At 56.8% G+C, this 15,058-nt stretch overlaps 1 protein-coding gene across 4 annotated transcripts in view; it reads right to left on the bottom strand.

Annotated features, from left to right (window-relative positions):
* The window catches only part of ZMIZ1 (zinc finger MIZ-type containing 1), a 233,348-nt gene that overhangs the window by 181,949 nt on the left and 36,341 nt on the right, over positions 1-15,058 (bottom strand). For all 4 annotated transcript variants that reach the window (XM_045083551.1, XM_045083554.1, XM_045083552.1 and 1 more), the window contains exon 2: positions 4,707-4,830. The gene's annotated coding sequence lies outside the window, so the exon portion shown is untranslated. The remainder of the gene's footprint in view (positions 1-4,706; positions 4,831-15,058) is intronic.

The following is a 15,058-nucleotide window of genomic DNA, read 5'->3' as shown; positions in this document are numbered from 1 at the left end:
CCCGGGAGTACCCAAGTACCCATCACAGTTTGCTGTAGTGGAGAAAACACATATTATGGTGTCAAATAAAACTGGGCTGAATCCCAGCTCTACCAACAGCTCTGTGATCCTGGGGATGCTTGCTAACCTCTCTGTGCTTTGAGTTTCCTTATCTGTATTAGAAGATAATCTCAGCCTCACTGGGCTGTCAAAGCCCCGAAGACCACTGCAGGCTGTGACCCCCAACGGGTGCCAGCTTTCTGATTTTATGTACCCATAAAGAACTGTTCAGAGAAGGGCAGCCACTTGTTCAAGGTCACACAGCAGGTATGTGGCAGGGTTGAGGTTTGAACAAAGTCCTGCTTGGAGGACCTGCCAGGGCAGCAGCCCTGCTCTCCTGACCGAGAGTCGTCTACCTGGGGCAGGAATGATCAGGGGGCTGTAGACGATCTCCAGTTCCAGCTGGGTTCAGGGATGTGGGCTCAGGGCAGGCTTCCCAGGCTGGCAGTGGAGGGGCCTGGGCCGCGGGCAACAAATTCCAGGCAAGGAGAACGGGGTGTGCATTCTCAGCTGGTGCCGAAGATGGACAGGCACGCCCCATGGGGCCCCGGGGAATGCCACGGCCGGGCCTGCTGTCAAGGTCTTTGCAGCCAGCCCCAAGGCCGCCTTGCTCCATATAACCCGGGAAGTCTGCTGACTGACAGCTGATGGTGTGCATGCTGGCAACCCAAAGTTACAAACCAGGGGCCAGAGGGGCTGGCCAGGGAGTGTGGCTGTCACCCCATGTCTCTGCCCACAGAGCTGGGATCAACAACTGTGATTATCTCATGAAACTCGAATCCAGCCCAGCCCCAACGCTGCTGTCTCCCTACGTCCTTTCTTAAATGACACCAGCCATGTCACCCCTCCACTCCGCCACCTCCGTGTGCCCACAGTGCTCAGGTCTGCTCTACCGCTGTCCTCCAGCTGCCTGCCCACCATCCACCCACACGCGGTGGGGTGCGAACCACATTCTAGACACAGCAGCCGAGATTCTCATGGCTTAGTTGACCGAATTCCTCACAACACAGTGAGTTAGGTCCTACCAGTATCCCGATTTTAATGACGAGGAAATAAGACACAGAGAGGTCAAGCCACTAATCTGGCATCACGAAGAGGAGTGGCAGAGCTGGAAAACCCCGAAGCCTCGGCCCACAGTCTGTACCTTTGATCAGGTCAGGACCTTCTGCAGGTACTGGCCAAAGCTGTTCACAGTGCTGTTCACAAGCTGCCGGCTACACGGGCCCGTGGTCATGCCCCCGACGAGAGACCCTCTCTCTGTGTCCAGCCTCTGTAGGCCGTTATGGTCCAGACCAGCTGGGGCCTTCTCACCTCTGCGCCTGATGCTTCGGAACCACACACATCTGGCTGCAGGCCTCCTGGCTGCGGGAACGGGGCCAAGTCACCACAGGGAGGAGCAGGGCTAGGGTTTTGTCTCTTCCAGTTGGCCAGCCCTCCAGCTCCACCAGGCCCTCTTCGGCACCCCACACACCTCTGGGGTCTCTACTGGGCTAGAGGCTGGAGCTCTTTCCCAGGGGGAAAAGCCAGTCTTCCAGAATGCTGACATGGGAAGCTGGCCCAGAGCAGAGCCCAGGGGCCTCCTTCTGCTGTCACTGCCTGCACCGCTGGCTGCTACGGGCCTGCCCTCACCCAGGTGCCAGGGTGTGGGCTGTACCTCTGAGCCTCTGTTTCCCATCTGACACATAAGAGGGGACCTCTCAAGGGCTTGTTCAGTGATGGGTTGGGGTGTGAACAAGCTCTGCACGTGGTAGAGAAGTCTCAGGGCAAGGGGTCTTGGTAGCTCCTGGAAGGGTCCCAGGGCAAAGGTCAGGAGGGAGAAGCAGGGGTCAGAAAAGGCTCCATGGCATCTGAGCTACAGTGAGTCTGCCAAGCAGAGGTGGGTAGGCAAAAGACAATAAGGCAGAAGACTCTGCAAATAAAACACAGAGCAGACGCTCCCAGCCACCTCTGCCCTTGGTGGGTTTGGCAAAGCACAGACAAACCAGGCTGTCAAAGGTCAGGGCCTCCTTGACACCACTGCCTGACAGAGGGGATCTAAATCTCACTCTAGCTGAAGCCACTGTCCCAGGCTGCTGGGGACAAGACGGATGCTGGCACTGGGGGAGGAGGGGCACATCTCTCCCCTTGGCCGACAAGACTCCTAGAGGCAATGAGGGACTCGCCCAAGGTCTCTGGGCTGGTAAGTTACTGGTGGAGACTGCACACAAACTCAGTTCTTGGCACTTAATCCTGCAATCACTCCACTTCATACAGGCAGAGTGGGCTCCCTGGGCAACTGCACAGGGCCCCATGCTTAGAAGGACCCATGATGCTCTGTGGCCACCAAACCCATAATCATTTGTGAATAACGAGACTCTTATTTTTTGTCTTTCCATGAGCCCCACACATGACATAGCCAGTCCTGATTCTAGTGGATTCTGACAAACATGGGTTGGGGAGCTGGGCAGGGCCAGCGAAGGGCAGGTGAAAACTTCCACCTGTCTGCGACTTTGCAAGAGCTGAGCTCTGTGCTCGGTCGCTTTGGGTCTCTAAAGCAAGCTGGCAGATTGATCCTCCTCTCCTGTCTCCCAGAGGTCCTGCCCGAACCTCTTCCCCACACATAGACTAACCCTCCACACCACACAGACCCTGCAACTCCCTGTGCCATGGAAGCTCTGACAGCCGAGAATCTACTGAACCCCGAACGACTCCTTTTCCCTGGAACAGAGCCCCTTTGTGCACGCACAGGAGCGCCTCCCCGTGCTTGTGGGGGACCGTGTGCACTCGGAGGGACTGTGCCCAGCAGCTGTGGAGCCTCACCATGGGAGTTTGTGAAGGCGTCTGTGGGTGTGTACATGCGTGCAAGTCTGTGTGCACATGTGTATGTTTACGGTGTGCGTGAGCCATGTCTGTGTACATGCGTGTGTGAGGGAGCGTTCCTCCGGGTATCAGCGTGTGCATTTGTGCATGCGTGCCCATTTGCACACGGGTGTGCATGCACATCTGTATACCCTCGGCACACATGGACAGCTTTGCGTGTCTGTGTGCACAAGCGTGTGTGCCTAACTATTCATGGATACAGGTTTGACTGTGGGTGGGGAGAATCTTCTGGAACTTATATGTATATGAGTATTTATAGCTGAGAACATCATGCCCATTTTTAACCACCATACCACCCAAATCATCTTCCTTCTCACGAAAATCTTGGCCCTCTCAGAGACAACACTGGACCACAACTTGGCCCACTGCCTCCAAGAACACTTCCTAGACTCCAGAGTCCCCATACTCATGCAGAGCTCCATCATTACCCCGCACCCTGCATCATGGCAGCTTTCCCACTCTCATGCCTCACCCCACCCCCGGCCAACTGCATCCCTGCCAACTTCCCTGTCTTGGTGTCTTACGTTTTCACTCCTGCTCTGTGCCCATTGTTCTGGCTCTACCTGAGGCATCTGACCTCTTACTGTGCCCTTGGGACAGTCCCGTTAGTCTTCCTGCTTACAGCAGGGCCCTTCTGATAGCTTCTCCAATGCAGCCACCTTCATTAGGCCCCTATCTCACTTTGAACCCTCCACGGCTCCCTACTGCCTTTGGGATCCAGTTCTCCATCCTGGCACTTGTGGCTTTTACAGTCTTCCCATCCCCTTGCCAACCTCATCCCCCTTCCTGCCAGGCCCTCCTACCCGTCCCCTGCTCCTGTCTTCCTTACAACACTACTCACTTTGGGGTTATTTCCTCTGGAATGCTCACCCCCAACCTCTTAGCACTGTCCACTGCACTGGTATGGGGCTTGTATAACATCTGTTGTGATCTCCCTGAATGAGATGAGCCCCTTTCCCCTCTAGGCCAGACACCAGGCCTAGCATACATTAAGTGCCTAATACAAGCTAGGAAAACTAAACTAGGGAGGCAGAGGGAGAGAGAACCTTATTTAGCCAGCATGTTCTTCCTCTAGAAGGGGCCCTAGGTACCACTTTGGGGACCGCAGAGGCCAGGCCTGATTCATGTCACACCACATCCACAAATGAGGCGTGACCCCAGGTCACCGCAGCCACTGTCACCTTGTGGGAGTCCCCTCCCTTTGCCGTGAGTTGGATTAGGACCGGCACTTCTGAAAACCCCATGACTGCCTCAGTTCCTGCCCCCAGGAAGAGGCTAGCAGAGGTGGGCACAGCCAGGGGCAGAACGGTCCAGGGATTAGGGATGGGTACTGGAGCCACACAGACCCAAAGGGGTACCCACGGGGGCTTAGCCAGGTATGTGACCTTGGGCAAGTTCCTTCCCAACCACAAGCCTCAGTCTTCTTGCCTTTATAGTGGACCTGATTCCAGCACCTGCCTCACAGGGTGGTGTGCAGATGGAAAGAGTTAATAACGACACAGCACTTAGTGTGGTGCCTGGCACACAGAGACAGGGTCAGCGTGTCCACCATTATTATTCTCAGTACAGATGGGAGGGCTGGAGAGTGACAGGTCCGTCTAAGGCCACATGGGCCCTGGCAACAATGCAAAACCTAATATCCCAGTTCCAGGCCAGGATGCAACCCCTTCCACTGTCTGGCTCCCTCTGAGAGGAGGCAGCCAAGAAAGAAGTGAAAACTGACAAATAAGCCCTGTCCCCTCGTTCCTCAGCTCCCCAGTCCCATAGCACAAGAGGCACAGCACCGGGGGCCAGTCTGTCCTGCTTACCTGCTGAGGCCTCTGCAGACGACCAGGACTCAAGGCTGCTAAGAGCGTTAGGAAAAGGACGCCAAGGTGGGAGGAAGGCGACGGCCCCTGCGGTCCAACTTGGCCAAACACAGCACAGCAAGTCCTGCGGGACAGACCAGAGAACACAGTGAGCTCCAAGCCAACCATGCAGGTGGCCCCCATCTGCCCCACTGACCTCCTAGCTCTGCCTGCCCAGGCTCCTCTGGCCATGTCCTGGAAGGCTGAGCTGACCCCCTCGAAGTGGAGCCATTCCAGAAACTGGATGCTGTCTCCCACCTCCCCAGCCAGAGCTTGTCTTCTAAACTTGGTGTTAGAGGCCTGGCCTAGACCCCGGCTCTAACAGCAGCAGCTCACAGGCACACACACACCCCTCAGGGCCGCGGGTCACGTCTGGTGCTCTGCTCCGAGCCCTGTCTCCCACTGCTCTGTCTTTCTGGGCCCCATTGGCCTTCAAGACATTGCTCAAGTGCCTCCACTGAGCCCTCCAGGATCGGCCCGGCCTTCCCTTGTTCTCCTTCCAGGGGCCTGGGGTCTGGTCGACCGTGTCTTCTCCAGCTTTCTGGAGGCCAGTCTCCTCCCTGCATGGAGCTTCTGGACCACAGGAACAGAGTCAAGTTTATCCCTCTCCTCGGAGACTAGAAAGGCCAGTGACTTCTGGAGGGATGGTTGGACAAACAAACGAGTGACTGATGGATGGGGCAGTGAAGGTGTTTAGTGAATAAGATGAAGAAAACTGGCCAACTGACGCATCTTGGAGATTTATGTACTTGTTTATTTTTTTAAAAAATTATTTATTTGAGAGAGTGAGAGAGAGTGAGCAGGGGGAGGGTCAGAGGGAGAAGTAAGCTCCTCACTGAGCAGGAGGTCTGATGGATGTGCGGCTTGATCCCAGGATACCGGGATCATGACCTGAGCTGAAGGCAGACGCTTAACTGACTGAACCACCCAGGTGCCCTTGACTTGTCTTTAATTCGGGAAGCCCAATGAGCTCTCCAAGGGCCTCCTGATGCCCCTCCCTGTTACATTCCAGAATATAGCCTTGGGGCTGGGGAGAGGCAAGAGACTTGGTGAGGTTGATACTCTTCTCTGTTGATTCCCATATGTGGAAAGCAAAGCCCTGCTAGGGAAAGGGTTTCCTCCCAGGGGCTCATGGTAAGAGAGGCAAAGCCAGAGGTAGACCCCAATCTCCTTGGGGACTGCTTGACACACTGCCCCGAGTTGTCACGGATGGAGGCCATCATGGCAGCCCCTCCGGCTCCAGGGTCCTCATGGGTCAGCGCTGCAGGCACGCAGCTTCCTCGAGTCTTTGGGGTCCGGGAGGCCAGCTGGTCTGATGGCTCTATCTCCCCTAGCCTGGAGGCCTGTGGCTCGAGGTGGGTCCATCAGGGACACTACAGGGAGCCTCAGGGTCAGAGATCTTCAGCCAGGAGGACTTCCGAAAAGCCCCGTAGACACATTGCTCCCCGCTGCAAAGCCTTTGCAGCCTTCCCAAACACAGCTGGAAGGGCATGCACCGACCACTGCCTTAGAAACTAGTTTGGAAGTGTCTCCCATCCTTCCAAGTGGCTTATCGCACCAGGGCAACTCCACCTCTAGAGATACGCGTGTGTGGGGCACCCAAGGACATGTACTAGAATGTTCAGAGCAGTGCTATTTGTAATGGCCCAACCCCCCGCCAAAAGCCTCCCAAAAGGCCATCAGTCATAGGATGGACACCTGGTGACCCACACAGTGGAATAAAAACCACGGCAATGAGGACAAAGGATCCGCAACTGGATCCAAGGATAGAGAGAAATCTCACAAACTTGACAACCCAAAGAAGCCAGACGCAATACAGAACATGCTTAAGGGCCCCATTTACAGAAAGGTCAAGACCAGGCAGACTACTCTGTGCTTGTGGTCGACTAAACAGGGTGACAGATTCTTCGCTGTGGTGACTCCCATCAAGGCGGGGGAGTCTGTTCTCGATGCCCTGGACCTGGGCTGGACTTGAGACCTGTTTTGACCAATAGGACTTCCTGAAAGGAACATTCTCTGGCTTACAGAGACTAGGCCTTCAGGGCTTGCTGTTTATGACCTTGGCCCCCGTCAGAAGCCAGTCTCCCCTACTGGAGGATGGGGGACACCTGAGGCCACTCAACCAACAGCCAGTGCCGACGGCCAGATGTGACTGAGCCCATCACCACCAGCCTTCTGGTCCAGTCGGCCCTTCGCTGTGATTACAGTCACATGAGCCCAAGGGAAACCACCAGAGGGATGGTCCAGGCAAACCCCAGAACCAGGAGACATAACAAATGGTGGTCGTTTGTTTGAAGCATGAAGTTTTGGGGTGTTTGTATTGTTGGCAGCATGCTGTTGGAAATCAGAAGTCACTGTCCTGGAGGGGAAGCAGGGACAGGGAGGGAGCACTTAGGGGGTTCTGGGGCATCTGGAATGTTCTTGATCTGCATGGTGTTTACATGACTGTGTTCATTTCGTGACAATTTGTCAAGCTACACTTGGATATGCACACTTTTCTGCGTGGATGTAGTCCTTCAACGGAAGCTGGAACAATCCAGCCTTCTGTGGTGCTCCACCCAGCCATTCCCGGTCCAGCCCACCCTGGTTTGCCCACCTCTCCAGCCCAGCTGTCTTCATCTCACTTTCCCCGCACACATTCACAGTGCTGCCTCACACCTCTGTACCTGGGATGCCTTTCTTCTTCCTTCCATGATTCAAGCCCTAGGGCAGGTGGCACCTCCTCCTGGATGCCTTCCCTGACTGCCCCCGGCTTTGCCCAGGTATCTAGACTCACGCAGTTCTCGCTCCAGGGCTGGGCCTTCCTGAGCACGGATTAGTCTTTTGCGGTCTTGCCAGCTCTCAGAGCTCTGCAAGCAAGAGCCCTGTCAGGGTTCAGCGGCACCCTTCCTCCTCTTCCTCTGGGGTCAAGACCTATAACCACCCCCACCCCACGGCTCCGAGTGATGTTGTAAAGACCAGAGCAGGTTTCGGTGAAGGGGCACAGGGGGACTGTATGCCAGCACCTGCCAGGACCCAGGCTTCTCCCACATACATCGAGGGTGGGGCTGAACTTGAGGGTACCACGAGCATCTATGCAATGGAGGAGGGCTTAATGGGCACCCTGTTTTGCAGTGCACAATGACACCTGTGAAATGTGTACCGTTCCTTCCCTCTAACGATGAAAAGAAAAGAGCAAGGCTGACATGCAGTCACTGCGGCCTCTCGGTAGGAACAAGGCAAAAGACCAGGCAAAGCGAAGGAAGAGCTGTGATGCCAGACAGATGGGGCCTCGGCTCTGCTACAAATCCTTGGATGTACTGACTTGTCTCCACCAGCGAGCGCCTAGTGAGGAGGAGGAGCCCTGCCCTGTCCTGCGTCCCAGCCCAGCGGTAACCGGGGTCTCAGTGGACCCCCAGCACCAGGGCTTCATCTTTGATGCCCCTCGCTGGGCCCCCCTGTCCTATCTTTGCAGTCCCAGCTCCGTTCTTAATGGACGTGTGACCCTGGGGCAGTTTCTTCTGGTCTCAGATCCCTCACTGTCATCCCGGAGATCTGGCTTAGTCCACAGTCTCTGGTGAGTCATATATTTCTCTCCCACGGGAGCACTGGACCCTGATAGGCCAAGGCAGTTCTGAAGCCCAGTCCCCTTCTGCCTCCCTCCAGGGCCCCATTGTGCCAGGGATGGTGTCTGCCCACTCCCTCCCCACCCCTATGCCTGGGCTATCCCTGGGACATTTTCTCTGGTACCCAGAGTGCTTTTCTAGGAAAGGAAGCTCCTTGCCCAACAGAGAGGCATAGATAAACCAGTGGACAGCCAGAAAGGGAGAGGTCCTAGGAGAGGTAGTCTGTCCTTAGCGGAGGTTAACTCCACATACCTTAGGATAGCCTGAGTGGGACAAGCCTAATGTCAGAGGGATCTCTGGACTGAGCATACTTTCCCTAAGTGCATATGCTGTCTCCCAGAGTGGTGAGTACCCTGTCCCCGGAGGTGTGCAAGCAGGGGGAGCAGCCATGTGGTGCTATGTGTGCTGTGAGCACCGAAGCCGGAGCTGGAGTCGACATTTCCTGAACTCCTCTGCCGATAAGAACTTACCTGGGCTACCTGGTAAACCCACATGTTCTAGGCCTCTCCCTAGAGAAGGGAAGGCTGTGGGTCTGGAAAACAGCCCAGAAATTTAAATTTTTAACAAGTCCTCCCAGGGGATCCTTTGCATCTGGGAAGTTTGGGGGAACACTGGCAGATGACCTTCCTGGTCCCTGTGAGCCCTGAGACGAGCGATTCTGAATTCCCTGCTCCAACATCAGCCCTACCCCATCTGGAAAACAAGGCTGGCCAGGGAGTCACTGCATCGTTAAAATAAAAATGACTTAAAACCTTTAGAAGGGGGCAAAGACATTGGGGGGGGGGGTTTGTTCTCAGCCCCCAGTAGTACTAGCTGAAGCTCCTTCCGAGCCCCCGTGAGACCCCCAGAGTCATCCAGAAAAGCTCGACACTGGGGTGGGGGGGGCGGCGACGAGCGGACAGCTGTTCAGCTGCTGCTCAGTGAGACCCGGAAAAGCAATTATCTTGCTCTTAGCAGAGAGGCGCTGGCTTTCACCCGCCCCCTCTGTCCTCCATCCCTCCCACCTTCACACACACACACACACACACACACACACACACACACACGCTCATGCACACACACCCGGGCCACGGGCCGCTGGCTGGCTCTGAACCCGTCTCCCCCCACCCCCAGCCTCCAGATCCCTCTGACTTGCTCAGCCTCCGTCCTCAGAGCCCGTTCCCAACACTTAAATCATTTAGCCCGCTAAACCGGAGACGGGCAAAATGGGTGCTATTTCTTAAAAACATACAGAGAGCGTATTAAATTATTGATAGCCATTAAACAGGGGGAAAAAATTAAACAGCTCTCAGCTCTTATCAATCATTCATGCAGTTTCCACTGGGGTGTTTTCTGGAGAGTGATCACACGGCCAACCCAGGGAGCTGGCTCCTGCCAGCAAGGAAGGCGCTGGGCTGCAGAGAGGTGGGGAGGGGTCCCTTGCAGCACCCCAGCAATCCCCCGGGCCCCGGCTGTGCAGGGCAGGGCGGGGGGTGGGGCGCCTGGCCTAGGGAGGTCAGCCTCTCCATCGACAAACTCTCTCCTCTCCTCTCTACCACATCGTTAACAAAGGGACACCCCGACACTGCCTTGAGGACCCCCTTCATCAAATCCAGCAGGCTCTTCCTGAGCATCTAGTATGTGTCAGGCATGCAAGGAGCAGAGATAAGCTCAAAGCACTACACAGGTAACCGGGGGAGCCTGCTGCAGGGAAAGGTGACCACAGGACCTTAGGATGGGGCCCTGGTGGAGATCCGGAGGCCCACTCTAAGGAAAAGAGGGCAGTGTCCCTTACAGGAGGGGCCGCAGGGAAAGGATTCACCGGAGAATAATTCTTGGGTAAATTCCTGTCCAGAGGACAAGTCCAAGAGGGCCTTCCAGGAGAGTGGTCCAGCGTGGGTAAACACACTGCAGCCCATGTCTGAGCGCTCTGCTCTACCCACAGGCCCACGCGTTTCCAGGGGCAGTTACTAGCCGTGTGGGGTTAGAGGCTTGGCTGTCTATCTCAGCCTCTCCTCCAGGCACTGTTCAAACCCAGGCCAGGCCCACCGTAGCATGGACAGGCAGGAGGTTGGGGTTCACCCCAGCCACCCAGGACGATGGCACCTCTAACCCGGTACACAGATCCATTTCCTGGCTCTGACTCAGGACACCTAAGCCAGCATGACGCAGGCCACGGAGGACATAGGGCTGGGACACTGCCGGTCTCCTGGCCACAGATAGGCCTGGCAGAGTTACCCTTTGGAGATGAGCTCCCTGTGGTCGCTGAGCTGTGCCAAGGACCCGGGCACCAGGGCCTCGGGAGCCAGCGGATACCTGATACTGCCCCACCTCTCCGCTTGGGGACCATCCACAACCAGGGGCATTTGAGGCTCTGAGGGTAAGCTGGGCGATGGGCAGCCGTGGGGAACAAAGAGGCAAGGCCCATGCCTGTCCCAGCCCCTGCCAGCCCGGCGCACTGGGAGAGCCACATTCTTGAATGCTTTTCAGAAGTTCTCACTTCTCAGGAGCCGGGAGCCGGGAGCCGGGAGGAGGCCCTGCCAAGTGTTGATAGCACCCTCGCCAGAGAAAGCTGCTGTCACAGGGAAACATTCTGGGGAGAACGGTTGTTTACCACCAACGCCTGGGACTGTCAAGAAATAATCGGAAGAAATTAAATTTGCAAAGTTTAAGATAGAAAGGAAGCCTCCTCCCCGAGCCCCCGGATATTTCAACCTGGAAGATTAGGCTGCTCTCTTTTGTCTGATTTGGAGAAATACTTTGGGTAGGTGGGGAGGTGGGGGGATATGTGTGCAACCAGCCAGGACAGGGAGAGGGGGCCCCTGAGCTGTGTCTGGGCTCGGGCACTCACCCTCCCCTCCCTGGGCCTCAGTCTGGTCATCTGCAAGTGACCAGATCACACATCTGGAATCAGTAAGACCACGTGATCATACCAGACAGGGGTAATGTCCGGGCTGTCTGTCCAGTCTGCAAGGAACACAGGGGCCGGCTGGGTCTGAAAAGGCCATCGGCCATCTCCCTGCCTCTACACTGACCTGTGCTCATGCTCTCAGCAGCCCTCCCCTGGATTGCTACATATAACCCCCTCCCTCTAGCCCACCTTCAGCCAAGTGCAGGGGCCCACGCAGGGCTTGGGCCTAAGCCTGCACAGAGCAGGCTACCACGAAAGGTTTGTTGGCCAACAGAATCAAGACACGAATGCACAAATGAGCCAAAAACCCAAACTGAACATACCTGTCCCTGCTCAGGTACCAGTCCTGACTGGCCCCTGCCAGTGCCTCCCAAATTCCCAAGTCCTTGAAGCCCTTCACCTTCGAGTTGAGTCCATACTTCTAGACATCTCTCATACCCTCCAGCCACACTCCAGTCACACCACAACTACTCAGCCTCCTCTAACAACTTCCCTTGGACTTTCATGCCCCAGGGCCTTTGCATGTGTTATTGCTTTCTCTACTCAGCCAAGTCCTGCTCTGGTCAAGCTCTACTTCCCCCTTGTAACTGCTACAACATTTTCCACATTACATTCAATTGGATTCCATTCCCACCTGCTCTGAACTAAACGGGGGACACCACGAACACAAACAGGGCTCCTTCCATCAGCACTGAGCACATGGGGTCAGAGAGGGGACTCTAACGTTACTTTACATACAAGCCAACCATTCCAGCCCCTGGCCTACCGCCCACAATTAGTTCTTCCTCATGCCTAACCTGCATCACTCCTGCTTTCATTTTAAAAGCCATTCCCTGGATAGTCGGTGAGATGTTCTCAGCCAAGTATAAATGAGACTGTACTCTTGGAGCTCGCAGAGCCAAGGGAAGGGGCAGGCTTGGGAATTTCCAGGCAATGGCCAGCAGAAATTGGCCACAAATGAATCATTAACTCTCGAGTCGAGAGCTCTGAGTGGCTGGTGCCAAAGTCTTGGGCTCTGGCCTGTGTGGGCCACTTGGCTTTGCTTGGCTCCAGCCCGGGGTGGCCCCGCCCCTCACTGGCCATCTGCTGCATCCCACAGCCACTGGTCACTGAGAGCCGAGACCATCTGGGCCAGAGAAGTCCAGATGTCTTATGGGAGAGGGCATGCCTTTCCCTAGGAATGACTCCAAATCTTTGCCCACACACTTTGATCTTTCTAGAAGGCCATCCCTTCTAGTGCACAAATCCCCGTCCTTCAAGGCCTGGCTGTAGCCTGTCCTGCCTCCTTTCTTCCCTGCCTCTCTGGGCCCAACTTGGCCCGCATAACCTCTGAGCCCCCACAGCCCTGGGCTGGGTGTCAGGGGCTCGTTTCTTCAGCAAAGTCCTTGCCAAGATGGGGACTCTGCATGTCTTCTGGACCCCAGAAGCTGACATGGGAACAGGGCACAGACCCAGGAATCCACGCATTACAGGAGCTGTGATGGGCTCAGGCTGCAGCCAGCAGAAGAAAGTTCGTGGGCTGGCCGTGGGGTCTGCAGGCCCTACCTAGCTCAGGTGAGACATCAGGACCGCCTCTCAGCCTTCTTCGCAGGAGGTCAGTGGACGTACAGTCGAAGCAAGAACAGAGGCGAGTGCTGGCCTCCTGGGGAGCCAAGTGGCCGTGTGGGGCTGGGCAGCTGACCCCTGGGAGTCAGCCGAGATCCACACAGACCACGGGGCACCATTGTGCTGGCCAGGGTGTGAGTCCGCCACCCCTCCTCTAAGCTGCCCTGAAGAAGGGCCTGGACTCTTGGGTGGGGATGGACGGATGTGACGTCTGGAAACATGGCAACCGTTGCAGTGTGATGTCAGTAGGTCATTCGCTAGGCCTTCATCTGTACTTCTGAACCCCGCATCCACCCGTATGCCGTCAGGCCAGGGACACCACCGACGGACACTGGCAACTCGAGTGGTTGCTGTGTGTCAAGCTTAACACACATGTCTCATGGGTCCTCCTACGCACTGCAGTACATGCTGTCACCACGCCCGCTTCAGAGACGAGGAGCGCACGCTGCCTAGAGATCCCAAGGAAGAGAACGTCTGTGCCGAAGCCGCAGGGCCCCACTGTGGCAGCTGGGGAGCAGGACAGAGGCCCAGGCCCCTGCACCGGTCCCACCCCACGTGCCCAGAGCCCCTCGCCCAGCATGCACAGGGCTGGAACCAGTGCCCTGGCCACCCCCACCCTTCACAGGGCCCTCTTCTCATCTGACTCTCAAAAGAGCTCCAGGAGAGGGCCAGCAAGAGTTACTAGGGACCACGTCACAGACTGGGAAGGCGGAGCTTGATGGAGCTCTGATTTAGCCAGCAGCTTTTCTACTCGAATCCTCATGCTGACCCCACGAGGTGGCTGTTGTTGAAACCGCTTTAGGGACAGGAGGACGCCGAGGACGGGATAGGCCGAGGTTGCAGCCATGCACTGGTGGCAGAGCCCAAGTGTGTGACCTGATCTGCCTGACTCCTGACTGGGCTTCTCCCATGACACAGGGCTGTCCCCAAGGCCTGGCACAGGGTACACGTGGGCTGGGGAACACAGTGGGGAGAGGCCAAGACTCAGGGGTGCTGTATCCCCCCTCCCAGACTCCTTCCATGGAATGGAGTACCCCGAGCATGAGTCCAAGGCTCTGGGCCACGGCGCCCGGCATTCATTCACCGTGGCCGAGTCTCAGGATGAGCCTAACAATGAGGACCAGGCGTCTCGGCCAGCCCTGCTGGTCGCCGTGTGTCTATGCACATGTGACCGTGCGGGTGTGGATGCTGTCACTCTGAGGAAGACAGGAGAGTGTGCGAGGGGAGCAGGTGGGCAGGCGGCCATCCGCAGGACTGTGCGAGAAGCCCCTTACTGCCGCTGTGCTCACGGAGTCAGGCCTGTCCAGAACAAGCCCATAAATCAGGAAGCCGCCTGCCGCAAGCATTAAATCACTGTCCGTGGGACACAGAGCTTAGCGGGGGAAGCAGCCAGCAGCAGGCCCAGGTCCACCGTCCGGGTGCGGGGGCGGGGGGGCTGGCGTTGGCTCCCCCTCCACTCAAGGCCGGCTCCTCACCTTCGCCCCCAGACCTCTCTCCTGCTTAGCCCGCGAGGCCCTGCCTCCATCTGCTTTGGCTCGCGTTCTACCGTTCTTCCTCTGCTCTCTGCCAGGGACCTCTTACTTCACCCCCCCAGGCTGAGGGCTGCTCTCCCACCCCCAGCCCTGAAGGCTTCCCCCAGTGACCTAGGTGTGCTGGGCAGGAGCGCCGACGAGGCTGCTGTCCCCTGGCCCTGCCGTGAGCCACCTCCTCTTCCCGGCCTCACATTCCCTGTCTATAAAGCAGAGACTGGAACAGGCCCTCGTGGGGCTGCTCGTCCTGAGGATCTGACGCCCAGGGAAAAGATCCTCCGTGGAGGCTGATTAATTATGACTATTAATAATACAACCATCTGTATCTTGTGGCAGAGCGAGGATGATTAAAACGGCCCCACGCCCCTGCGGCAGAATAAATGGGTCTCTGGGTGGGCCGGGGTGGCAGTACCAGGCATGCGAGTGGATCCGTGCTGGCCGTGTGTTGGGGAGGGACTGTTTGTACTGCAGGGCACAGACAGATGCAGAGAGGAGACAGGCAGGCAGGCAGGCAGACAGACAGACGGCCGTGAGCTGGCTCATCAGCTGAGGAGGGAGAGGCAGTTACCCCACGCCAAGGCTCTTGGGCAGGATTTTCTCTGCCTACCACTGGAACAAACCAACTAGGCCTTTCCACTTCTCTTCCACATGCCCCAGGCCCCGCCGTAGAGTAGAGCCCAGAGG

The sequence above is a fragment of the Mustela putorius genome, unplaced genomic scaffold (assembly GCF_011764305.1).
Source record: "Mustela putorius furo isolate JIRA1106 unplaced genomic scaffold, ASM1176430v1.1 tig00000698_pilon_pilon_pilon, whole genome shotgun sequence".
NCBI classification, from domain to species: domain Eukaryota; kingdom Metazoa; phylum Chordata; class Mammalia; order Carnivora; family Mustelidae; genus Mustela; species Mustela putorius.
The sequence above is the reverse complement of the archived record's forward strand: the minus strand, read 5'-3'. Positions and strand labels throughout refer to the sequence as shown.